This window comes from Pteropus medius, unplaced genomic scaffold (assembly GCF_902729225.1).
Source record: "Pteropus medius unplaced genomic scaffold, Ma_sr-lr_union100, whole genome shotgun sequence".
Classification (NCBI taxonomy): domain Eukaryota; kingdom Metazoa; phylum Chordata; class Mammalia; order Chiroptera; family Pteropodidae; genus Pteropus; species Pteropus medius.
Genome location: NW_024353908.1, coordinates 6,074,324 through 6,100,995, shown reverse-complemented (window position 1 = coordinate 6,100,995; position 26,672 = coordinate 6,074,324). Strand labels below are relative to the sequence as shown.

General features: G+C 36.5%; 1 protein-coding gene across 2 annotated transcripts in view; it reads right to left on the bottom strand.

The window, feature by feature from the left end:
- FRMD4B (FERM domain containing 4B) overlaps positions 1–26,672 on the bottom strand; it is a 309,226-nt gene that overhangs the window by 260,126 nt on the left and 22,428 nt on the right. The gene's annotated exons all lie outside the window — the stretch shown is intronic.

Below are 26,672 nucleotides of genomic sequence, written 5' to 3'. Positions count from 1 at the left end.
GCCCTCTCCCCCTAAGCCAGCCAACCCCCAACCAGCAATAAGGGTCCAAGCCAGAGCCTCCCATCCATACTTGCTCCTTTGGTCCCACACTACCTCAAGGAACAAACACCTGGATTCCCCATGTTGTCCACATACTGCAGCGTTCATTTTCCACCTCCCTCACTTTCTCACCTGCGGTGGTTTATGAATGTGATTTTTTAAAAAACATTATTATAAATCAGTAAAAGGAAACAAGGAAGAGGAAGGTTATGTATGTGTGTGTGTATATGAGGACAATGCAGATCCTATGACATGGAGTGAAGGATATAATGGTACCTGTTATGCTGGTGGTTTTTCCCTTGCCCCTCCTGATCCATCCTCCTCCTTTTTCTCCCTCTTCTCTCCCCTCCAGACAGGCAGGAGATGACAGAAGGGGATGAGGGGTAATTATTCCTTGCTCCCTCCTGATTCTGGGCTACTTCTTTGGACTCCCTGCTATGGTTCCATATCTCACCTGATCCAGCTCTGTCCTTTGTTCCTTTTAGGCCTTAGGGTAGTAACGGTTTGCCCAGCTGCTAGCTTCTGGCTGACTCCCTAGCCTGGTGTGTCCCCTTTGCCCCACCCAAACTTCTGTGAGTGGTTCCTTCATTAACTCTCTTCATTTGAACTATTAGAGGTGAATCTTGTTTTCCGCCAAGATCCTGACTGATTGACACTCTCCTTTATGCCCAAGCAAGACAACTGACAAATTTCAAAGGGTAAAAATGATCTCCTTCTCGGTGTCAGAATTCAGAATTTCCATCCACAGTAAGAATATATCCTAGAGACCCTCCATGCATCTTCAACCAAAAAATGATCATTGCCAAGCACAGCTGAAATTACAAAATCTATTTTCATAAATCTTGACTTGAATTCTGCCAGGAACACATGTGTAATTTTGACCACATGCCTGACCTTAGTCTCCTGTCTGAAGCCAAGTCTAGAGCAGCTTGGGAACAGCTTGCCCCACCCTGCTATCCGTCCAAACCACAGTGGTAACCCAGCTCCACCACCAGCACTGAATCCTGGGGCCTGCTCTGACAGTAGAAAGCAGGAGCCAAAGGAACTAGGCTGTGATCTTCTGGCCTCTGGGGACCATCAGACACCCTTAAACACAGTAGCACAGTCCAGATTCTCTTCTGGAACCCTATCTGTCATCACATGCTGGCAGGCATGTACACAGTCTTCTTGGCCAAGTCATGACACCAGATGCAGGAAGTAGACGGTAGACAAAGGTCAGCACTGTGCAACGAGATGGCCAGCTAGGCCGATATTGTTGGCCAATTTGTCTTCTTTTAGATCTAAAGAAATGGACACTAAAACAGACATCATGACTGGTACAGCCAATCCCCCACAGCTATTACTAACCTCATCAGAAGCTTGGAGCAGACATCTGAGGAAGGCAACCTGAATTCAAATGCAACTTATAAGTATCAGTCTCTCTCCCCCTGCTTCCTGTAGATAGAATAATAAGATAAGACTTCAAAAGGAAGAATTCTTCACCAGAACAGGCAATTAGATACTTGTCTTACAAAAGATGTTACTGGAGCTAAGGAGATCTGGGTCGAATCCTCAGTATAGAGCTTCATGATTTAATTGCTTTGGCCAAAAGCCTAGAAGTTACCCTTGTTTCTGCTTTTTTTTTTAAATCTCTCACATCTATTTCACCAGCAAACATTGTCAATGCGTGTCCAACAGATATCTCACATTTATCCACTTCTCTGTATGCCTATTCCTAAAACCATGGTTGAAACTACCAGCTTTTCTCCTCAGCTGGCTTTCTTCTTAGACTCTGGTGTACCTACCTTGTCAATTTTCCATAAAAGAACTAGAATGATCTTCTAAAATTCTACTCAGGTCATGTGACTTTCCTGGTTAAACTTTTCAATAGCTTGGAATAAAATCTAAGCCCTTTACAAAAGCCCTAAAGAGTCTGTTGGCCCCCAGCTATGCTCCTCCTTCCTGAGGTCATGACTTCATGATGTTCCAGCCACATAGCTTTCCTCTTCCTGTTGTAAAATCTGCCAGGCTTGTTCCTTCCTCAGGACCTTTGTACGTGCTGTTCCCCTGACTAAAATGTTTGTTGCTCCCAGAATTTCCCCTCATCAATTCTGTCTCACTTCAAATATTTTCTCTTTACACAGGACTTCTTTGACCAAGTACTTTTTAAAATATGTCTCTTCACATTCACCCCTTGCCCTGTTTTATTCTTCAAGGTATTAAATGAAATTATATTATTTATTATTATGATTTTGCTTAGTTAGCTTCCCAGATAGATCATTAGCTCCATGAGAACAAGAAATATATTAGATTATATTATGTCCTTAGAAATAGTCCTGGCATACAGTAAATACTCAATATTTGCTGAAGGAACAAGTCCATAGCTTTGAACAATAATGAGTACCTGTGTTCACAAGCAAGTTAGTTAATATTTATAACCCTCAATTTTCTCATTTATAAGAGATACTAATAAGTGCCCACTGTTTACTCTTATAACTCTTATAAGAGTTATGTTATATATTATAGTTATTTATATATGTATAATTGTATGCTTTTATAGCTAAGCTATAACTCTAAAAATAGTCTAAGAAATAATAAACCCTGAGCACAGCTTAAGTCATAAAAGTTTCTCTTCATTAAGTTGCAAATAATTCCTTGAAGAGCATGGCTGTTATGTGACATCCCTCAGGCTTCGCAAACAGCTCTGACAAGTAACATCAAGAATGGGAGAGTGGGGGTGTAGTGGGGTAGTTTGGAAAAGATTATAGGACCACACAACAGCTTGACCTCACAGTTTGGCCTGGGCCTGGAATATTCAAATTTTGTCCTCAAGTGGTACATTATACTCTGGGTACTTGTGTTGACTTTGGCTATGGCTTATGCAACAAATATATTATACTCTAATCTTCTTTAAACACTGGGCCTCAGGGAATTCAGCTCAAGAGTCAGAGATGGGACATTTTATCAAGTCCCATTTATCTCTGCCATAACTTTGCTTATACTGGGGCATATACTTCATTTCCTTTTCATGGTGTACTTATGAGGTCCGAGAAACCGGAGAGGGGAAGGTTTAAAACCCAGAAGTCATTCTTAACATTAATTCCTTCTCTCTCATCCATTTTTTCACCAAGTTCGGTTGAGTTTATCTTCTAAAGATTTCTGAAATTGGGCTGCTTCTGTCTCCATTCTCGGCTCCCTGGTCTAAGCTATCCACATTTCTTGATGGGATCCTTGCTGTAGCCTTCTAACTGGTTTTCTGTACACATTATTGAATCTTTATTTCAAAGCTAAAGCCAGAATAATCTTTTCAAAATACAAATCTGACCATAGCATCTGCTTGACACCACCAGATGAGATAAACATCTCATGGTTCTTATAACTTTCATTCCTTACAGTTATCCTCACTGTAATTTCATATTTATTTATGTAATGATTTAAATATCTCTGATCCTTCTTAGACTGTAAGTTCCATGAGGGTCACAGATAATGTCTGATTTCATTCACTAATGTGTCCCCAAGTACCTAATACAATACCTGGCACATTGTAGGTGCTCAGTAAATATTTGGTGAATGTATGAGAGGATGTATGAGTCTCTATATCCTTAGCCCCTAACACAATACCTGACCATAATGCCTGAGAGAGGAATCTTTATTTAAAAAAAAAGAAGACTGGAACTATCCACAATTTCCTGAAAAGATTTCTAAGTCCAAAGCCTCCTTACTTTCTTCATACCCTACTGCCCGATTTTTCCATACTCCACAGTCTTTTCCCCGCCGCTTTCTCTGCTTTCTCATCTCTCTCTCTTCTCTCTCTCTCTCTCTCTCTCACACACACACACACACACACACTTTCAATCATTCAAAAGACTTACTCTTCATTATTCAGAGATAATTGTCTTAAGAAGTATACCTGTCATAAAATCTCCTTAACTTCTTTCCCAAGAATATTAAATAAGAAGTTCAACTGATATAACCTTTGCCAAATTCCACTTCTAAGTAAAGATAAATATTCAAGGATACTGACTAGCGTCTGATGTCCCTCTCAGTTCTGACTTGAGGACCAACTCTGTAGGCATCACTGTCTTTCATTTAACTTAAGAGTACAAAGAAATTCAAAAGATAAATGGCAATCTTATTTCTCAGTATATTCTCTCAACTCCCATCCAAATTTCTCAGCTGCATTCTCCTCAGTCACAGTTATCTGGGATAGATGCAATTTTAAAAGTAATGTCTTAGGAGCCTCCCCAGAATGTTATCTGTTAGCGAATGGTGTTTAATATTGGTTAGGCTTAGCGTGAACCACACCCAAGGTAGCATCAAAATGAGCTCATCAGGGTACTTTAATCTATAATGATAAAAATGATAGTTACTACTTACTGAGTGTTTTACTCTGTGCCTTGCATTCTGTTTAACTCAGCATGTACAAAAATCCTATAAGGAAGATATTATAAGGATATTGAGACTCACAGAAGTCAGTGGCTCACCAGTTACTAAACCACAGAGACAAAGCCCATGTTCTTGACTGCCACTACATGTAACAGGGCTATTGACACCAAAAAATAAAAATAAAAATAAAAATAAGAAGCAACCAGTTTCCTCCAATTCATTTTCAGTAACTTGAAGGACATAAATGACAAACAACATTAGAGGCATTCTAGATTTATACCCAATTATAAGCTTTGGCAAGCATTCCAAAGATAGCAAGTATATTAGTCAACTTTTGCTAGGTTATGCTTCAGTGGCAATCACCCCCAAAAATCAGCGGTTTACAACAAAACAAATTGACATTTTATTCATGTTACTTGTCAGCTGTGTCAGCTGAGGTTCTGCTCTAAATACCTTCTCTATTCTGGGACTCATCCTGGGATTTGATGGCTACTTGGCAGAGGAAAAAAAGCGGGTTGGGGTAGGGAATGGCAGAACCATGTGATAACCCTTAAAGCTTCTGCATGGATGTGGCATATATCATTTCTTCCCATATCCTGTTGACCAAAGTGAGTCATATGGCCAGACTTGGCATCAGTAAGTCAGAGAAGTAGTCTCTTTCCACAGGCTAGGCAATGGCAGTCACATGGAAATGGATGGGGATGCAAGCTCATTACCAGGAGAGGAGCAAATGATTAGTTATAACAACATAATCTACCATAACAAATGAAGATGTAAGCTCCTGAGGGTCAGGCATACTCAACATATCTCACCCACGTTATTTGAGAGTAAATACAAGTGACAGAAAACTCAACTCGAATTGGCTTAAGCAAAAAAGGGACTTTATTGGCTTGGGCTATTAAAAAGTCCATGGAGTTGTAGATATAACTTGGCCCAGACAAATGATGTCATTAGAACCCAATCTACCTCTACCCTCACCCCACCTTTCACCTATGGTCTCCTGTATGCTGGCTTCATTGTTATGAAAAATGGCTGCTCACAGCACATGGCTTCTAGACTTCTAACTCCAAACAAAAAAGAATATGTCTCTTCTGCTAGATCCTGAGTGAGTCCCAAGATTGACCCTAATTGGACCAACTTGAGTACTTAGCTCATCTCTAAATCAATCAATATGACCAGCGGGTTTAGTGTTTTAATTGTTCAGGCCTGGCTCACTATCAGAGCAGGAGGTAGGCCTTCCTGAACCCTGTGCACTGAGAATATTAACTCCTTTTCTCTAAAATGCCTTAAAAAAAAAAAATTCCTGAAGAGGTTCAATATTAACTGATTTCAAAGCATGTACAGTAACTGCACAAACAGATTTGAGAGTCTGGCATTTTTACAATATTTACTAAAGCTACCATCTGTAACAATTTTTCTTCTCTCACATTACAAATCTAACTTATCTTCATTATAAGCAATAACTAATAAAATGATGTGAAAGACTAACTTAACATCTACTGACTAAAACAGAGGAAACACTAAATAAAACAAATGTTGAGTCAAAGCATAACCTAACTTATTTATTAAAGTCAGACCCAAAATATTTTCTATCAGGATAAAAACCAAATACTCGTAGTTCATTCCTATGCCATAAAAATCAATGAATACTAATGTGGGTGATTTTAATTAGGGAAATTTGTGCTGTGAATTACTGGTAACTTTTAAGTGAAACAATGGTCTACAATTTAATATTTCGACCTGGTCATAATAAGTAAATAATCAAAATTCTTTGCATTACTGTCATAATAAATAAATAATCAAAATTCTTTGTATTACTTAAGGCAACTCTGGCTGCTGTTACAGACCCCGAATTTCAATGGTTTAACACAATAGAGGTTTATTTTTCATTCAGATAACTCTCCAAGGTGGGTATTCTAGATAGGCAGCTTTCCTCCATGCAATGATTCAAGTACTCAGGTCTCTTCTACCTCTCAGCCTTGTGGCTCTCCATTCTCTAGGGCAGGGTTTTAACCTTGACACAATTTGGACCAAATACTTCTTTGTTATGCATTGTAGGATGTTTAGTGGCAACCCTGGCCTTTACTTGCTATATTCCAGTAACTCCTTGACCCAAGTTGTGACAACCAAAATGTCCTCAGACTTTGCCAGATTCCAATGAAAGGCAAAAATACCCGCTGGTTAAGAACCACTAGTCTAATATCAGTCCCAGCATTAGTTTTGTCAAGATTACAAGGTGATTCCAATGGATAATGAGGACTGAGAACCAGTGTCTTCATGATTAACTGCTTCCTGGAGGTCCTGGAAAAAGCATGGAGAATCACGGCCACTTCTTAATGGTCTTGGCTTTGAAGTATCACACATCACTTCCACTTACTTGACACGAGCAAGAACAAGTCGTATGTATGCCATTCCGCCTCCCCGCCCACTGTGCAGGGAAAGAAGAGTGCTGGGAAATACAGCCTCTGGCTGGGCAGCTACTTCCTAGCAACAGCTCTATATGGAAGTGGAGCACAAATTTTGGTGAACAGAGTCATCTCTCCCTCATCTCTCAATCTTCCCTCTTTTGATGGAAGATCCCACCCTGCACATGTTCGTACCTCTGTCACAGGCTGATTTAAGAGTCCTTCCTAGAGAGATTGTCTTTAACTAAACTGGCAGGGTGAATCATTCTCTACCCTCTGGTATCAGAGCTGTTGGGTTTTGAGCCAAAGCTGCTAGTGGCCAGTAACAACAGAGTACATTCTATGTACCAGGCACTATTCTAAGTGTTTTACATTTACTTATTCATTTCATACTTGCAAGAACTTATGATGTAGGCTCTAATTATGCTCATTTCATAGATGAAGGATCTGTCTAAAGTCAAGTGGCACAGGTGAGAGTCACACTCTGGCTATTGGCCTACCCAAGTGCATGCTCTTGACCATCAGGCTATAGTGTTCTCTATGGGGAAAGCCAACCTCCAACACATGAGAGTGAAGCCACAACAAAAAGTAGCACAAGCAGAAAAGGCATTATCCCCAAAGCCAGGTCTGCTTCTGCCTTCATATAGTGTGTTTATATGAGCTAAAAGATTTTTCTTTCTCTCTTAAGTTAATTTGAATGATCTTTTTGTTACTTCTAACAAAAGACTCTTGATTGCTAAATTATTTGATAAGCATTAGTCCACATGTATTCTCCTGTTCTGAAAATTAAAGAGTCTAGGATTGTACTCACTCTGGACAAAAGGGAGGATTGTGAGATCTTCTCCTTATAGCCAAGGGTACTGATCTTTGTCCTTCAGTTAGTGACACTAATGTGTCCTTAGTAACGGTGGAATTTATTAGAGAACTCAACACCAACCATTACTAATGCTGGTGTGGGCCTGACCTGGGCTTCAGCGATTAATCTGTGTCTGTCAGCACCCATTCTGGATGCCTAGTTGGTTTATTAGTGCCTTAGTGCTTTGTTGGGGTTTTCTCTCACCATTCTTCTTACCATATGTGTGAACTCAGCCTTCAGCTACTGTGGGGTTAGTCCTGTTGCCAGTTGGCTTACTTAAGGCAGACTGCAGACCTTTATCTGGGACCACTGTTCCTTACTGGATTATCTATTTTTATCCATCATCAGATGTTCCTGATGCCAACAACTTGCTCAAATTACCAGTCATGCCTTATTAGTATCCATAAAATACTATTTTCTGGTTTCTCTCTTACTTAACTTCCTTGCAGAGCTGTGTCTAGTCCCCACACAGTGACCACATCTATTTCTAAACCTTGCCCTCCCACCAATGTAAACCACCTCATTATGGTTAAACAGCTGTGGTAAGCCATGATTACCAACAAGTTCATTCAACAAAAACTTACTGCATCACTACTATTGTACAAAGTTCTGGGGAGTACCAAGATGAAAAAGACACATCACATGATGACAAGACACATCACACTCTTTGCTTCATGCCCTCAACAATTTTTATGAGGACCGGTCACTTGCTCTTCCCTGGCTAGTGCTGGTAATTACAACCATGAGCAAAGTACAAAGCCATGTAGCTAAAAGTTTAGATAAAGAGAAATAGATTATAAATAAGTAAGCGAATAAAAAGGAAACTAATTACAGAGCTTTTGATAAGTACTAAAAAGGGAATAAAAGGAGCATTGGAATAGGGAGTAAAACAAGGGATCTCCTTGGATGCAGTGGTCAAACTTCTCACATCTTAAATATTTCTCTATCATGTACTAATCTTCCATTTCAGTATCTAGAAATTTTGGAATGGCAGCCAGTCCTAATCTAAATGCAGCTCTTACTGCATTTTGTTTGGCTAACATAATATTTCTTAAAAGTAATTCAAGTAGGGCGTAGTTCTACAGCTTTTCCCAGGTCCCACCTCTCCCTATTGCTTCTATTCGGCCTTGATTATACACTTATGTAATCTGCCTTATTGGTCCTTACCAGCATTTTGAGTTTGAACTCTTGTTTCAATCTTTAAAATACTTGTGGCAACAGATTTGATCTCCTTCCACATTCCTCTTCCCCATAATTTGATAAATTTACAAGTTTATTTGGCCAATACTCTTCCTCTTCTAAATGTTAAACTGGAAATTAAACTAAAAATTATGTGTGTGAATGTGAGTTTGTGTTCTTCAGTGTATATAAGAGAAAGCGCACTGTTGGCTCCTTGCAAGAAAGAAGAATTTAAATTTGCCAACTCTTCAAGTAATAGCTCTTGCTTCAGTAAAGACTTCAGCCAGTCACTTAAGAATCCTAATAGATATCTCAGACTGAAGATACAGAGGTGGCTACGCAGAAACATCCCTCATCTTTGAAACACTTATACATAAAACAGAATTTATGTCACACTTGGAAGACCAAGAGCATTAAAATGTATCTGGCAATATTTTCCAGCCATGAAGTGGTGAAAGTCTACTTAGAAAGCTTATAAGTAACTAAACAGACACACAAGACATTCCAGACATGCTAGAAGATTAGGTCACCAAGCACCAAAATTTGTAAAAAGTCATGACTGCCTAATAGAGAATTCAGAGTAATTACAGTTGAGTCCCTACTTGATGAAACCCTAAGATTACAAGTCAGGTAAATTAGAAGAGTGTTTCCTTGACAAATGGTTTCTTCCAGGGTCACAGAAGGGAAGATCACGTATATTTATTGACATAGTAAGGTCCCTGGGTCTCTTCAAATATGTATGTTTCTATGGGATTCATCTCATGCTTTATTCCAGAGGATTTACAAATAGCCTATAACATTCCACAAAATACAGTCAGATAACATAAAATAAGGAACTTCTCTCCTCTCAAATAAGAGAGAACCTGGCCAGGTTAGAATGTCAGTTTTCTATTTAGCTAATATTTATATCATCCAAGTCTCCTTTTTCCTTCTTATAAAGAGAGTGGAACAATTTTGCCTACTGCGAGGGGTGGCTGTGGAATTAAATTATACAGTCTCCATAAAGTATGTAGTACACTAATTATAAAAATAGCTATTTTTGTTATTAAATTAAAATTCTTAAAAAATTGGAGAGATAATATCATGTGTCAGAAGCCATGGTCAAATGATGATCAGAAGTGAAATCAGTCTAGAAGTCTCAACACAAAATGTTCATCAGTTTCTCTCATGGTAGTAGAATTACAGATGTTTTATTTTATTTTTCCCCCTTGATGCTGAATTGCTTTTATCATTACTTTTTATTATCAGATAAAATAAAGCAGTTTCCATTTACAGTGAAGAAATTTAAACAAAGTTCAAGTATATCGAAATTATATATCAAGGATAAAACTGGATTCTACTTTCTATTGATTTCACGCATCCTCAGAGGAAACAAACACAGCACCATGAATGAACTTGTAAATTACTGATCTAAACTTATACATGCAGGGTAGATGACTCAAAGAGGTAACAGAAAAGCAAAAGGTGTTGATGACCACTGCAGGCAAGCTCACACTTAACAATGGCACCTGGAACTCTAATGTCTCACACATTACATTATAAGCAAAGGACTTTGAGACCACTCACATTTACGTATAAACAAGTCAACACATAGGGTAAAGCAAGAATTTTCATACAGTTCTGTCATAGTGCTCAGATTTCATGTCGGACCTTTTCTGACACTTCCTCTTTGCTTTACTTCAAAGCAGTGAACATTGGAGAATCATCAATATTTTTAGTCAATCAATAAATCTGACCACTTTTTTTCCTTCCTGCAGACCAATGAAGCATTTTATTTACATGCGTGGTCATTTATAAGTAGTGTACTTTATTAAACTCATAAAGATATCTCAGAACCAAAACCCTCTTTCCAAGTACAGTGAATAAATTCTTGGGTTTAAGATTTGCTTGGGATTAGACATTTCCAGTACTTGACCTAATCAACTGCCATAAGGACATTTATTTCATTAAATTCCATCTAATAGAGATTTTCAGGTTAATGTATAGTAGTTGTACAACTATTGTTGCAGATTATATTTATTTTGAACTTCCTTTTTCCCCCTTAGGCCGCATTCCTCTTTAAATCAGCTTGAAAAAAAATTTCAATAAATTTTTTAAATTTAAAAGTTAATTTAAAAATGTTCAGATTGTTTTTGTTTAAAATATGCCAGACACTGTGCTAGACCCTAGGGATACTATGCAAAACACATAGTCCTTTTCCTCATGGATGGTAGAATACAGAGAGGAAAGAGCATGACGCATATAGAGCCTATATAAGACACATGCTTGCTAATCATAGACATGAGGCTCAGAGAGCATATATGGTGGCCATGACAATAATCCACTTGTATCTCCAACTGCAGGGAGCATAGCTCCCTGCCAGCCACAGCTACCATTCTTCCTGATCCTTCAGGCTCCTCCCAACCCAGAGCTGAGCACAGAGGGGTGGCCAGACTTCTGTGGGAGGACAGAATTCTCTAATGAGCAACTTGTGCTTGAGGACACCCCAATGGCTTCATTCAAATATTCTTGGAGCTGAACAGAGTCTGGGACTCTGCCCTTCCCTTCACTTTTCACAGGGTCCAGACCTGCATGGTGGTCTGAAGGTTCTCCCTGTCTACTCCTACTCCTCCCACTCCTGGTCTTTAAGCTGTATAAGCACTTCCCCTAACAAATCCCTTGCACTTCTAATATGTTTTTGGTATCTGCTTCTCAGAGGACCTGAACAAATACAATATAAAGAGTGGAACACAATCTAGTTTGAGGGGTCAAAGAAGCCTTTTGGCAGGGGGAGGTACTAACAAAGATGAGAGATGAGTACAAGTAGAAGGCAATGAGGCCAGGAGGAAGAGAAGAACATTCCAGATACATTTCAGCATGTGCAAAGATCCTCCAGTCATAAGACAAAGTGTGTCCAGTTGAATGGAAAAGGAGAGAGAAAAAAGGGAGCTTTATGTAATTTGCCTAGAAAGCAGAGAGAGACAGAGACAGAGAAACAGAGAGAAGAAGGTCCAGAGGTAGGTAAGAATGAGATAGAGAAATAAAAATATCCATTGCTACTCACCATAGTAGGTATTCCACAGTGCTTGAGTTAAGAAAAAATAGCGTATATAGCCCTGGGTCCCATTTAATTTTTCATAAGAATTTTAATGTTTTTATAAGGAAGGCAACATTTTATAATTCTTTGAGTCAAGGTAACAATTTTGGTAAAGTTAAAGTATTAATACGGTGCAGGCTAAGCAGCTTAGACAAATAGACTCCAAATACAATGTTTTATTTGAGATAAACGTGTATTTCTCTTTTATATAATGGTCTAAATAGGAACCGGTAGTCTAGGGCAGGTAGAGAGTTTTGATTTGTGCAACTACAGAGAATTCCATGATGGTGGGTTGGCTCTGTCATCTTTTACATATGGCTTTCAACATGGTTGCTCCAGATGTTTCCATGTTCCCAATTCTCCACCAGTGAGAATGGGGGAGGAAGGAACAGCCTCCTATCAGCCTAAACTTAGATTTATGAACAGAGCTGCCCACAAAGTAGACTGGGGAAAGTAGTCTTTAGTTGGGCAACTATACACCCAGATAAAATAAGGGGTGCTCTATTGTTAAAGGGACAAAAGGTAAATAGGTCAAAGAATAAATCACAGAGTAATTTAAAAAGTACCCTGAGACATATGAAAACAAAAACACAACATATCAAAATTTATGGAATGCAGCAAAAGCAGTGCTAAGAGGGAAGTTTATAGTTGTAAACATTTATACTAAAAAAAAAAAAAGAAAGATCTCGAATCAACAACTTGTTTATATCTCAAGGAATAGAAAAAGAAAACAAACCCAAACTAACAGAAGGAAGGAAATAATTAAGATTAGAGATAACTATAATAGAAAACATCAGAAAAAAACCAATGAAACTAAAAGTTGTTTTTTTGAAAGATCAACAAAATTGACAAACTTTAAGCTAGACTAAAAAAAGGAGATAAGATTAAAATAACTAAAATCAGAAATTAAAGAGCAGACATTACAACCAACATCACAGAAATAAAAAGAATTATGAGACTACTATGAACAATTGTATGCCAACAAACTGGATAACCTAGATGAAATGAATGAATTTCTAGAAACACACAACCTGTCAAGAATGAATCGTGAATAGAAAATCTGAACAGGCAATTAACTAGTAAGGATATTAAATTAGTAATCAAAATCCTCTCAACAAAGAAAAGCCCAGCACCAGATGGTTTCACTGGAGAGGTTCTACCAAACATTTACTGAAAAAGTGACACCAATCCTCCCCAAAACTCTTCTAAAAAAATTAAAGAGAACACTTCTGAACTTGTTCTATGATGTCACCATTACCCTGATACCAAAGCCCGATGAAGACACTACAAGAAAAATATGGACTAATATCTCTGATGAATACTGATGCAGAAACCTCAACAAAGTACTAGCAAATGAAATCCAACAGCACATTAAAAGTATTATCCCACCATGATGAAGTAGGACTTATTCCTAGAATGCAAGGGTGGTTCGACATCTGAAAATCAATCAATATAATATATCACATTAAGAGAGCGATGGGCAAAAACCATTTCATAATTTCAATCAATGCAGAACAAGCAACTGACAAGTTCCAACACCCTTTTATGATAAAAACACTCAACAGACTGAGAATAGAAGGAGTCTACTTCAACATAATAAAGCCATATATGAAAAACCCACAGCTAACATCATACTCAGTAGTGAAAGGTAAAGCATTTCCTCTAAAATTAGCATCAAAACGAGGATACTCATTCTTGCCACTTCTAGTTAATGTAGAATTAGAAGTACTAGCCAGAGAAATTAGGCAAGAAAAAGAAATAAAGGCACATAAATTGTAAAAAAAAGAAGTAAAATGGTCTTTGTTCACACATAATGTAATTCTGTACATAGAAAACCCTAAAGATTACACACATGTGCACACACACACACACACACACACACATCTATTAGAACTAATCAATGTATCAAAGTTGAAGGATATGAAATCAATACAAAAAAACAGCTGCATTTCTAAACACAAACAATGAAAAATCCAGAAGGGAAATTAAGAAAACAATTACATTTGTAATAACATCAAAAGGAATAAAATACTTAGGAACAAACGTAACCAAGGAGGCGAAGGGCTTATATATTGAAAACTACACCACATTGGAAAGAAATTAAAACACACAAATTAATGCAAAGACATCCTGTGTTCATGCATTATAAGAGTTAATGTTGTCAGGATGTTAATATTACCTAAAGCAATTTACAGATTCAACACTATCTCTATCAAAGCCCCAATGGAATTTTTTGCAGAAATAAAAAATCCATCCTGAAATTCATATGAAATCTCAAGGGACCTTGAATAGCCAAAACGATTTTGAAATAGGAAAACAAAGTTGGAGAATGCTCACTTCTGATTTCAAGACATACTACAAAGCAACAGTAATCAAAATATTATGGTACTGGTATAAAGAAAGACAGATAGACCAATACAATAGGAGACAGCACAGAAGTGGCCCAAAATATCTTCAAGACTACTCAATTGGGAAAGGACAGTCTCTTCAACAAATGTTGTTGGGAAAACTGGGTATCCATATGAAAAAGAATGAAGCTGGACTGATATCTTACACCATATACCAAAAAAGAAAAAAAACCCTCAAAATAAATCAAAGACCTAAACGTAGGACCCCAAACTATAAAACTTCTCAATGAAAACACATGGGAAACGCTTCATGACACTGGACTTAACAATGATTTCTTGGATGTGACACCAAAAGCACAGGCAACAAAAGCAAAAACAGAAATGGGACTACATAAAACTTAAAAACTTTGTTCATCAAAGGACACAACCAACCAAAACAGTGAAAAGGCAACCTATGAAATGGGGAAAATATTCACAAATCATAAATCTGATAAGGGCTTAATATCTAGACTATACAAAGATTTCTTACCATTTAACTACAAAAAAATCAAATAAGCTGATTTAAAAATGGATTTGAATAGACATTTCTCCAAAGATGAATACCAATGGCCAACAAACATATAAAAGATGCTTAACATCATTAATCAGCAGAGTCACACAAATCAAAACTACAATTAGGTATCATTTTATATCCAATAGGATGACTATTATTAAAAAAAGAAATAACTCATGTTGGCAAGGATGTGGAGAAATCAGAACCCTTGTTCACTGTTGGTGGGACTGTAAAATAGTGCACCTGCTATAAATAACAGTATGGCAGGTCTTCAAAAATTAAAAATAAAACTACCATAGGATCAAGCAATCCTCGCTCTGCGTATATATCCAAAAGAATTGAAAGTGGGGTTTTAAAGACATATTTTCACACCCATGTTCACAGCAACACTATTTGCAATAGCCAAGAAGTGCAAACAATCCTAATGTTCACTGACACATAGATGGATAAAGAAAATGTAGTATGTATGCACACTGAAATATTATTCAGCCTTTAAAAGGAAGAAAATCTTGTCACATGTTAAAATATGGATGAACCTTGAGGATATTACACTAAGTGAAATAAGCCAGTCAGTCACAAGAAGACAAATACTATATAATTCCACTTATATGAGATATCTAGGGTAGTCGAAGTTCATAGCACAGAAAGCAGAATGGTGGTTGCCAGAGACCAGGAAAAGAGGGAAATAGAGAGTTGTTTAATGGGTACATTAGTTCCAGTTTTATATGATGAAAAATTCTGGAGATGGGTTGCACATATGGGTTTGAACTGCACTCCACATATACTTGGATTTTTTCCAATAAATTTAGAGTTAACCCCTATATCCCTGGGTTTCATACCCTTCGATTCAAATATCCATGGATCAAAAACAGTAATTTTGATCCATAGTTGTGAATTCATGGATGCAGAGGACCTGCTATATGCAATGTTCTATGCTACTTGATGTAAGGGACTTGAGCAGAATTTTGGTATCTGTAGGGGGGTCATAGAACCAATCTCTGCCCACACCAAGAAGACAACAGAAGTTTTGGGGGAGTTAAATTTATACATGAATTTTCAACTGTGCAAGGTCAACATCCCTAACCCTTGTGTTGTTCAAGTGTCAACTGTATTTCACACTACTGAACTATACTCTTAAAAATGGTTAAGATGGTAAATTTTGCTATGCATTTTTACCACAATATTTTTAAAAGCTATGAGGAAAATCACAGTACAGTATCATAGTGAGGATATTAACATTAACCTTAGTTATTTACTGACCAATCTTTTTTCGGATTTCCCTAGTTTTACCGTAGAAGTTTGTGTGTGTGTGTGTGTGTGTGTGTGTGTGTGTGTGTGTGTGTGTGTGTCTGTGCATGTCTGTGTAAAATTAAAGTTTTAATAGCTTCATTCAAAAAAGGACAAAAGGGAGAATGGGTACAAGGGGACAGTTAGTAGGGTATAGTGACACTATCTTCATTTATTCCTTATTTATTTATTGTGTACCTGCTCCAAGTTAGACATGGTTCAAGGCAATGGGGATACAACAAAGAACATGACACAGTCCCTGCCTTGTGGAACTTAAACTCTATTGTGAAGACAGTTGATTCGATATAAGTGAAATTCAGCAAAGTGCAAGGGCTGTGGAATCAAATGTAAATATCACTCATTCCAGGCATGGGAGAGGGGAATGGCCAGGGATTCCTTTCTGGAAAAAATGCTGTCTAAATTATAACTGAGAATTTGCCCAGTAAAGACAGGAAAGGGCACTCTAGGCAAATATGTAAAGAAGAAAAGTGCATGATGCCTTCTGGAGGGCATGAACTAGTTCAACATGGCAAGAGTTTAGAATGAGGTAAGGTATGCTGAGGAATATCACTACAGAGGGGTCTGATCATGAAAGAGCCCTCACTGTGTTAAGGAGTTTACCAATTCCTCAAAGCAGTGGCTTCTGTCCACCCTAGGAAAGAACTGCCCTTAACTGTACATCGAGCAGCATGCTATAAACTTAGCATTCATTATCATATTTTTTATCCTTCTCACTATAATCCACTGAGGTAACTATTATCTTCTTCATTTTATAGATGAGGAAACTGAAGATAATTACTTTTATCATATAGTCTGCCCAAGGTCACACAGCAGCTTGTAAGTAACAGAGTTAGGGTATGAACCCAAATTTTTCAGATTCCAAAGCCCACCATAATAACCACTGCATAACAGCATGATAGGACTAGATTCAGGCGTAGAGTCTCTGGAATCAAGCAGCTAGAGTTTGAGTCCCGATTCCAACTCTTGTTAGCCATGTGGCCTTGGGCAAGTTACACTCTGAGCTTTCAAAAAAATTTTTTCAATATGATAAGCACAATTCAGGAAAATACAAGGGCTGTGGGATCTTAATTTTTCAACTTCATTTGTAAAATTGAGGCTACCTAAATAATAGCTAAAACATAATAAGCACTCTAAAATTATTAGCTGCTATTATTATTATTTTGTATTTCTCCCAATCTAAATATCATATCAAAGAGAAGTTGCTAGAAAGATAAAAGCAGAGGATAAGTCGTATAGGCTTCTATAAAAACGGTGCTGATAAGAGTGTTGGGGGAGGTAGTTCCATCGCTAACTTGCTGATCAATCGCTCAGGGTCTAATCCCTTGTAAGTAAGGTTATCGATATCTGAGCAACTGAAACCATAGGGTTACAGTGAGGGTCAAGAGAGAAAATGAATATAAGAGTACTGTAAAAGTATAAATCACAATACACATGCTTCATATTATTATTAAAATGCCATATGAATCCAGTCACTTGACTTTTTTTTTATGAAATGTCAACTGTCCTCTGGGTACTGCATTAGGGCTATGAACGCTTTTAAATTGTAGGTGAAATGTTATGTCCTTATTCATGTTTGTAGTTTTCTTGGAACTGGCATCATACTTGTATCAGATCCCCCAAAGAATGCATGACACAAAAAATATTAAGTACTCTGTCAGGTACTATGTACAAAAAAAGTAAGCAATTCCCCTCCCTAAGATCAGGAACAAGACAAGGATGTCTGCTCTGAAGCCTTTTATTCAATGTTGTATTGAAGTTCTAACCAGGGATACCAGACCAAAAAAAGGGCATCTAGATTGGAAAGAAAAAAGTAAACTATCTCTGTCTGAAGATGACATGATCTTGAATATAGAAAATCTTAAGGAATAAAAAAAGCTATTAGAGCTAATAGATAAATTCAGCAAGGTTGCAGAATACAAGATGTGATCAACATACAAAAATTAGATGTTATTCATAAGCAATGAATAATCCAAAAATTAAATTAAGAAAATAATTACATTTATAATAACATCAAAAAGAATAAAATTAAGGAATAAATTTTACAAAGAGCAAGATTCATACTCTGAAAACAAAACGTTGTTAAAAGCAATTAATGACCTATATGAATGAAATGACATCCCATGTTCATGGATTGGAAGATTTAATATTGTTAAGATGGCAATACTCCCCAAACATAATAGTATATCTTAGTGACCTTGAATTGAGCCATGCTTTCTTAGATGACATCTAAACACAAGCAATCAAAGGAAAAAAATGGATAAAGCTGATTTCATCAAAATTAAAAACTTTTGTGCTTCAAAGAACACTATCAAGAAAGTGAAGACAATCCAATGACTGGAAGAAATATGTAAAAATCATACCTAATAGGAATCTAGTATCCAGAATATATAAAGAACGTTTACAGCTCAGCAATGAAAAGACAAATAACACAATTAAAAATGAGCAAAGGATTTGACTAGACATTTCTCCAAGAAGATATATAAGTGGCCAATGACCATATGAAAAGATGCTCAACATCATTACTCATTAGGGAAATATAAATCAAAACCACACTAAGATAGCACTTCATACACAATAAATGGCTATAATAAAAAAGACAGAAAATAACAAGTGTTGGTGAAGATGTGGAAAAATTGGAACCCTTGGACGCTGCTTGCAGGAATGTAAAATGGTTCCATCACTTTGGAAAACAGTCTGTTCCTGAAGATGTTAAACCTAGAGTTAACATATGACCCAGTGACTCCACTCCTAAGGTATACACTCAAGAGAACTGAAAGCACATATACACACAGAGTTTTGTACATGAATGTTTAGAGAAATATCTATTCCTAGTAGTCAAAAAGTGGAAAAACCCTAATACCTAACAATGAATGAATGGTAAACAAAATGTGATATCTCCATAAAATAGAATATTATTCAGCCATAGAAAGGATTGAAGTGCTGCTATAGGTTACAGCATGGATGAACCTTGAAAACATTAAGCTAAGTGAAAGAAGCCAGACATATAAGGCTATATACTTTATGATTCTATTTATATGAAATGTCCAGAATAAGCAAATCTACAGAGAAAGAAAGTAGATTAATTGTTGCTAGGGGCTGGGGGAAGAAAGATTGTTATGGGTACAAGGTCTTTTTCTGGGGTGAGGAAAGTGTTCTGGAATTAGAGGGTGGTGATGATTGCACAATGTTATGAACATGCTAAAAAAAAAAACAACACTTAATTGTAATCCTTTAAAAGGATGAATTTTATGGTATGTGATCAAGAACCTTAAATGTTTTAAAAAATTTAGACTTAAAGATACTGTCTTTGCATAGCTTATCCTTTTATCCTGGCACTGCAAACTCAAATATCTGTGGGAGCTAGGCAAGATAGAAATGTGTTGTAGCCATTGAGTATACAAAACTAAGTGCTAAAGTGCTTCTATGATGACCCCTACCTCTTAAAGCACTGTCTGGTTCAAAGAACAGAGACAATGAATATATGTTTGCCAGTAATATTTAGCCCTGAAGCTACCAACTGCACCTCTAAAATTATTTTAGAGAAACCAATAAAATAAAATTGGGAAATGTCACTGTAGCAAACTACGAAGGGAAAAGAGGAGGAAAGGAAGGTCATCTGAATTTAAAAAGATGTATTTTAAGTTCACTTAGAGTAACTGGAAAAGAGTAATGACCGTTTGAGTGAAATACATATTTTTAAATAAAATTTTTACTTTAGAACAGTTTAGAATTAGAGAAAAAAATTGTGAAGATAGTACAGAGTTCTCATATACCCCACATCAAATGGCTCTTATCTTAACTTCTTACATTGTCACAATTAATGAACCAATATTGATAAATAATTTTTATTAACAAAGTCCTTACTTTATTGCCATTTCCTTAGTTTTTACCTAATGTCCATATTCTGTTCTAGTTTTCCATCTGGGATGCCACTTTACATTTAGTTGTCATGTCTCCTTAGGTTTCTCTTGGCTGTGACAGTTTCTTAGACTTTCCTAGTTTTTGATGACCTTGACAGTTTTGAGGAGTATGGGTCAGGCACTTTGTAGAATGGCCTTCAGTTGCGGTTTGTCTGATATTCTTCTAATGATTAGATGAGGGTTATGTGGTTTGAAAGGAAGAGCACAGAGATAAAATGTCATTATCATCATCACATCATATCAAGGGGACATATCTCAAAAAGACATCACTGTTATGTTGACCTTGATGACCTAGCTGAGGTAGTGTTGCTCCACTGTAGTTGTTCCCTTCTTCCCCTTTCCCTACTATACAGTCTTAGGAAGAAAGTCACTATGTGCAGCCAACTGTTATGCTCCCCCTCCTTGAGGGCGGAATATCTACATGAATGATTTGGAATTCCTTTGTAAGAAAGATTTGTCTATTCTCCCCCATTTATTTACTTAGTCATTTACTGCTATCAGTATGGATTCATGGGTATTTCATTTTTTCAGCTTTATTGCGATATAATTGACATATAACACTGTGCAAGTGTAAAGTGTACAGTGTGAAGATTTGATATATTTATATATTGTAAAATGATTACCACAGGAGGGTTAGTTAACATCTCCAGCACCTCAAAATTACCATTTCTTTTTTGTGGTTAAAAAATTTAAGATTTACTCTCTTAGTAACTTTCATGTATATAATACAGTATTAACTATAATCACACAGTATACATTAGATCCTCAGAACTTATTCATCTTATTACTGAAAATTGTATTCTTTGATGAACATCACCCCATTCCCACCACCCACCCCTAACCCCTGGCAACTACCATTCTATTCTGTTTCTATAATTTAGGCTCTTTTAGATTCCACATATAAGTAAAATAATATGGTATTTGTCTTTGTCTGACTTATCTCATTTAGTTTGATGCCCTCAAGATACATTCTTGTCACAAATGGCGGGATGTTCTTCCTTCTCATATATTCATGTGTTCTTTTTCAAATATTCATATATATGTATATATGATATAATATCTTCTTTAGCCATTCATCTGTTGATGGACACAGGTTGTTTTCATATCTTGGCTATTGTGAACAATGCTGCAATGAACATGGGAGTGCTGCTATCTCTTCAGGAATCTGATTTCATTTCCTTTGGATATACACCCAGATGTGGGATTGTTGGATCATATGGTAGCTCTATTATTAACTTTGTGAGGAACATTCATACTGTTTTACATAGTGGCTGTACCAATTCACATTCCCATCCAACAGTGCACAAGGATTCCCTTTTCTCCACATCCTTGCCAACAACTTATCTCTTGCCTTTTTGATAATTGCCACTATAATGTGTGTAAGGTGATGTCTCACTGTGGTTTTGATTTGCATTTCCCTGATGATTAGTGATGTTGAGCATCTTTTCATGTACTTGTTGGCCATCTGTATGTCTTCTTTGGAAAATGTCTATTTAGGTCTTCTGTCCATTTTAAATTGGATCAGGTTTCTTTCCCTATTTAGTTGTAAGAGTTCCTTACATTTTTTGGTTATTAATCCTTTGCCAGATGTATGATTTGCAAATATTTTCTCCCATTCCATAAATTGTCTTTTTATTTTGTTGGGGTTTTTTTTTGCTGTGTAGAAGCTTTTTTGTTTCATGTGGACCCACTTTTTATTTTATTTTATTTTTTATTTTTTTGCTTTTATTGCTTGTACTTTTGAGGCCATATCCAAAAAAAAAAAAAATGTCATTGCCAAGACGAATGTCAAAGAACTTTTCCCCTGTGTTTTCTTCTAGGAGTGTTACAGTTACAAGCTTTATGTTTACGTCTTTAGTCCATTTCAAGTTAATTTTTGTGAGTGGTGTGAAATAGAGGTCCAATTTAATTCTCCTGCATGTAATTATCCAGTTTTCCCAGTGCAATTTATTAAAGAGACTATCCTTTCTCCATTGAATATTCTTGCCTCCCTCATCAAATATTAGTTGACTCTATAAGTGGGGGGTTATTTCTGGGCTCTTGATTCTGTTCCATTGGTCTGTGTGTCTGTTTTTATTTCAGCACCATACTGTTTTGATAATTGTAGCCTTGTAATATTGTTTGAAATCAGAAAGTGTGATACTTCCAGCTTTGTTTTTCTTTCTCAGGATTGCTTTGGTTTTAAGGTCTTTTGTGGTTCCATGTGAATCTTAGTAATGTTTTTTCTATTTCTGTGAAAAAAGCTATTGAAATTTTGGTTGCATTGAATCTATAGATGGCTTTGGATAGTATGGACATTTTAACAATATTATTTCTTCTGATTCATGAACACAAATATCTTTCCATTTATTTGTGTCTTCTTCAGTTTCTTTCATCAAAATATTATAGTTTTCAATTACATCTTGGTTAACTTTATTCATCTCCTTGATTAAATTTATTCCTAAATATTTTGTTGGTTATGATGTTATTGTGAATGGGACTTTAAAATTTTTCTTTTTCAGATATGTTGTTATTAGTGTATAGAAACACAATTGATTTCTGTATGCTGATTTTGTATCCTCCTACTGTACTAAATTTGTTGATTAATTTTAACAGTTTTTTTTTTTTTTTTTTTTTGGTAGAGGCTTTAGGATTCCTATAGGTAAAATCATATCATTTGCAAGCAAAGACAATTTTACTTCTTTTCTGATCTGGATTTATTTTCTTTCTTTTTCTTGCCTGACTGCTCTAGCTAGGACTTCTAGTACTTAGTTGAATAAGAGTGGTAGAGTAAGCATTCTTTTTTCGTTCCTGATCTTAGAGAAAAAGCTTTCAATCTCTTACTATTGAGTACGATGTTAGCTGTGGGATTGTCATAAATGGCCTTTATTATGTTGTGGTGTGCTCCTTCTGTACCCAATTTGTTCACAGTTTTTATCATGAAAGAATACTATATTTTGTCAAATGATTTTTCTGTATCTATCGAGATGACCACATGATTTTTATCTTTCATTCGATTAATATAGTGTATCACATTTATTGATTTGCATATGTTGAACCATCCTTGCATGCTAGGAATAAATCCTTCTTGATCATGGTGTATGATCCTTTTAATGTGCTATTGAATTGGTTTGCTGATATTTTCTTGAGAATTTTTGACTCTATATTCATCGAGGATATTGGTCTATAGTTTCCTTTTTTTGTCCTTAATTGGCTTTGGTATCAGAGTAATACTGGCCTAGTGAAATGAGTTTGGGAGTGTTCCCTCCTCTCCTGTTTCTTGGAAGAGTTTGAGAAGGATTGGTATTATTTCGTTTTTAAATATTTCGTAGAATTCACCAGGGAAACCATCTGGGCAAGATTCCTCCCAAGTCACTTGATACATGGTGTGATATCCCATAGCTCCCTCAAATGTACTTTTTTTCTGTGGATAGATTCCAAATTGTTGTTGTTGAATAGAGGATCTGAGTAAGGGATGTATCATTCAACCATGTGGTTACATCACTGCCTCATGGGTATTTTAGACTTTTGGTTATAATCCAATGCTACTTTATTTATTTTATTGTTCAAATTGTTCCAGCTTTGGCCATTGGGAGTTCAGTTGGCTCTTGTGTCCCTTTGACATATCCCTATCACTGTGGTCAAGTATCTCAAGACATAAAAACATAATTTCCTTACAAATATATAGAGAACATATATCAAAGATTTATTTAATTAATGAGGGAAACAGAGGATGACAAAAAATAGTTTAAAGGAGGATACAAAAACTGCTGCATACACACACGCACATATCTGCCTCTGGCCCTTTTGCTTTCCTTATGTATGTATATACACATACACATAATGCATATATACACACATGTATACACGATGAATATATACATGCATACATATGTAAATGTACATACATATACATATGTGTGTGTGTGTATATATATACATATTTATATTTAAAGTGTAAAAAATAATGTTGAAGTAAGATTCCTAAATTAGGTACAAAAATGGTTAATGTCATACAGTGCATTAAACCATAATTTTGGGGGTTAACTTCTCTCATGAATAAAATTATTTGTAGCTTTGTGGTTAGCAGAAAAATGGATCCCTAAAGATATTCACATCGTAATCCCCAAAACCTATAAATGTGTTACCTTACATGGCAAAAAGGGCTTTGTAGATGCGATAAAGTTAAGGATCTTGTGATGGAGAGATTACCCTGGATTATCCAGATGGGCCCAAAGCAATCACAGGGATCCTTATGTGAGAAAGAGGAAGACAAGGTTCAGAGTCAGGATGAGATTGGTGGATGTTACACTGCTGGTTTTGAAAGTGAAGAAAAAGGTCTAGAGCCAAGAAATGCAGGCAGCTTCTAGAAATTGGCAAATACAAAAGAATGAACTATTCCCTAGAACCCACAAAAGAAATGTAGTACTGCTAACATCTTGATTTTAGCCCAGTGAAACTTGATTTTAGCCCATTAAAAATTCTGACCTCCAGAATTGTAACATTAATTTTTGTTGTATTAAGGTACTAAATTTGTGATGATTGTTAACAACAGCAACAGGAAATGAATATAATCTCTACTAGACAAAACGCATTTGGGTCTTATCAGTTTCCTGCCAGTTACCACTTAACTTTAAGGATTCTGGGCTCTAATAAATAGTTAATTATGAGTCAAAGTTACCTTCCCCTACAGACCTGGATGACTCCTGGGTGGGCTTGATTGAACAATGCCCTAGTATTGTGTGGAAAAGACATATGGTAATGTTTCCTGCTTTATTTCCAAGTTTTGAATAACCTTTCTTAACATCTATTTTTTCAGTCCATATTTCTCTTTGAAGTATTCACATACTTCCATCCTTCTCCTTTCTCAAAATCTATTCATCAACTGAGTCTATATATCAGGCACATCATTCCTAAAGCTAGAATTCGTAAGTGTGTATTTCTTGTTTCTTTTTTCAAGTAGCATACAGTAATATAATACACTCCCTTCATTTCACTTTTCCTCTGTGATAACTTGCTCAGCTACTACCCTATGTCAGGTTGATTTGTTCAACCCAGCAACCTTATGGAAAAAGTACCAAGTCACACACATACATTTTAAAAATGAACATCATAAAGGCTAACGAGAGTTGAATGGAGGAAAAAAAATTAATGAAAGTAGCATTAGGATAAGAGATATGACCTGAATCTTTCCAAAAGGGAAGAAAACTGCTCAGCCATCAAATCTCATCATAAGATAATGTTCTTTTGAAGTTCCCATTGCATAAAGAATCTGAAACTAGCAAGGGCCCCAAGTAATGGAGCAATGTGCTCTTATACATTTGCAGTGACAATGGGATCTTCCAGAGCCATGCTGTAAAGAGTCAGTCTTCCTGTCTCCAATCTTCTCCTTTCAAATCTATCCTGAGGGCCCGCCTTTGTCCTTTCTTTAGAAAACACTTTATCAGCTCACACTGTCTTTGTGCCTCCTTTCAATTCCAGTGCAGGCCTCCAAGTGCCTCTATCATTCACCTAGCTCTGCTGCAGCTGTCCATTTTTAAGAAACCCCAGTTGATCTAGTACAGTGGTTTTCATATTTAAGAATTTGTCAATATCACCTGGAAGGCTGGTTAAAATACAGACTGCTGGTCACCACCCCTAAAGTTTCTGCTTCTATAGGTGAGGGGTAGGGCTCAAGAATGTGCAATCTGCCTACAACCAGTTAATCTTTAAGTAACTTATCTCCCTCAATAAAATAATTGACCTTAAATTTTTTTAAAATGTGCATTCTAACAAGGTTCCAAGAGACGCTGATGATGCTGTTGCAGAGAGCACACTTTAAGGACCACCACCAGAATCTGAGCTTAGACTAATCCTTATCTGAGCAAATTTAGAAGAATTAAAAAGTATTCCCTTGTAAAAGAGAAGACTTTGGGGTGATAAAAATGTCCCATATCTTTATTGGCATCTGGTTACACTGGTGCATACATTTGTCAAACTCCTCAAACTGTCCACTTAAAATGGGTGTATTTTATTGTATGTAAATCATGCTTTAATAAAATTGACTTAAAACTTTAAAAAAGTAATGGAATTATGTGTTCCTATACATTTGTAGAAACATATCTGGTCAATCATCATTCAGTAACTATTTACTGACTCTCTTCTTGGTGACAAGTACTTTGATAAATTCTGAAAACATAAGGGTAAATAAGATGGTGGTTTTGTCCAAAAATTTCTCCCAGTCTGATGGTGGATACTGAGAAATATACTGACAATTACAACATTATGTAGTAAATAGTAGAATAGGAGAAAAATCAAGGCCCTATAGGATGTTGCACTAAAAATAGCTGTTTCTCCCAACCACTATCCTTTTCTTCAAAAATTACCTGGTACAAAGTCATGGCAAAAAAGGTGACTTCAGGTGCCATTTACCCTTCCATCCCCTGGGTCACACAGCTGGCTAGAGCAAGGGTGACTCTTGACCTAAGGTGGATCAATCTAGCTGTCTGCTGCTGCTGGAGAGATGCAAACTTGAGATGGAAGAAGAAATAAATCCATTGTCCCATCCTCCTGTACCCCATCTCCAGCTACCATCTTCCATTGACACAGCCTAATCTGAAGCCAGCTAAAAGGGAATCTGGTTGATGCAGTTTGCAGATTACTAC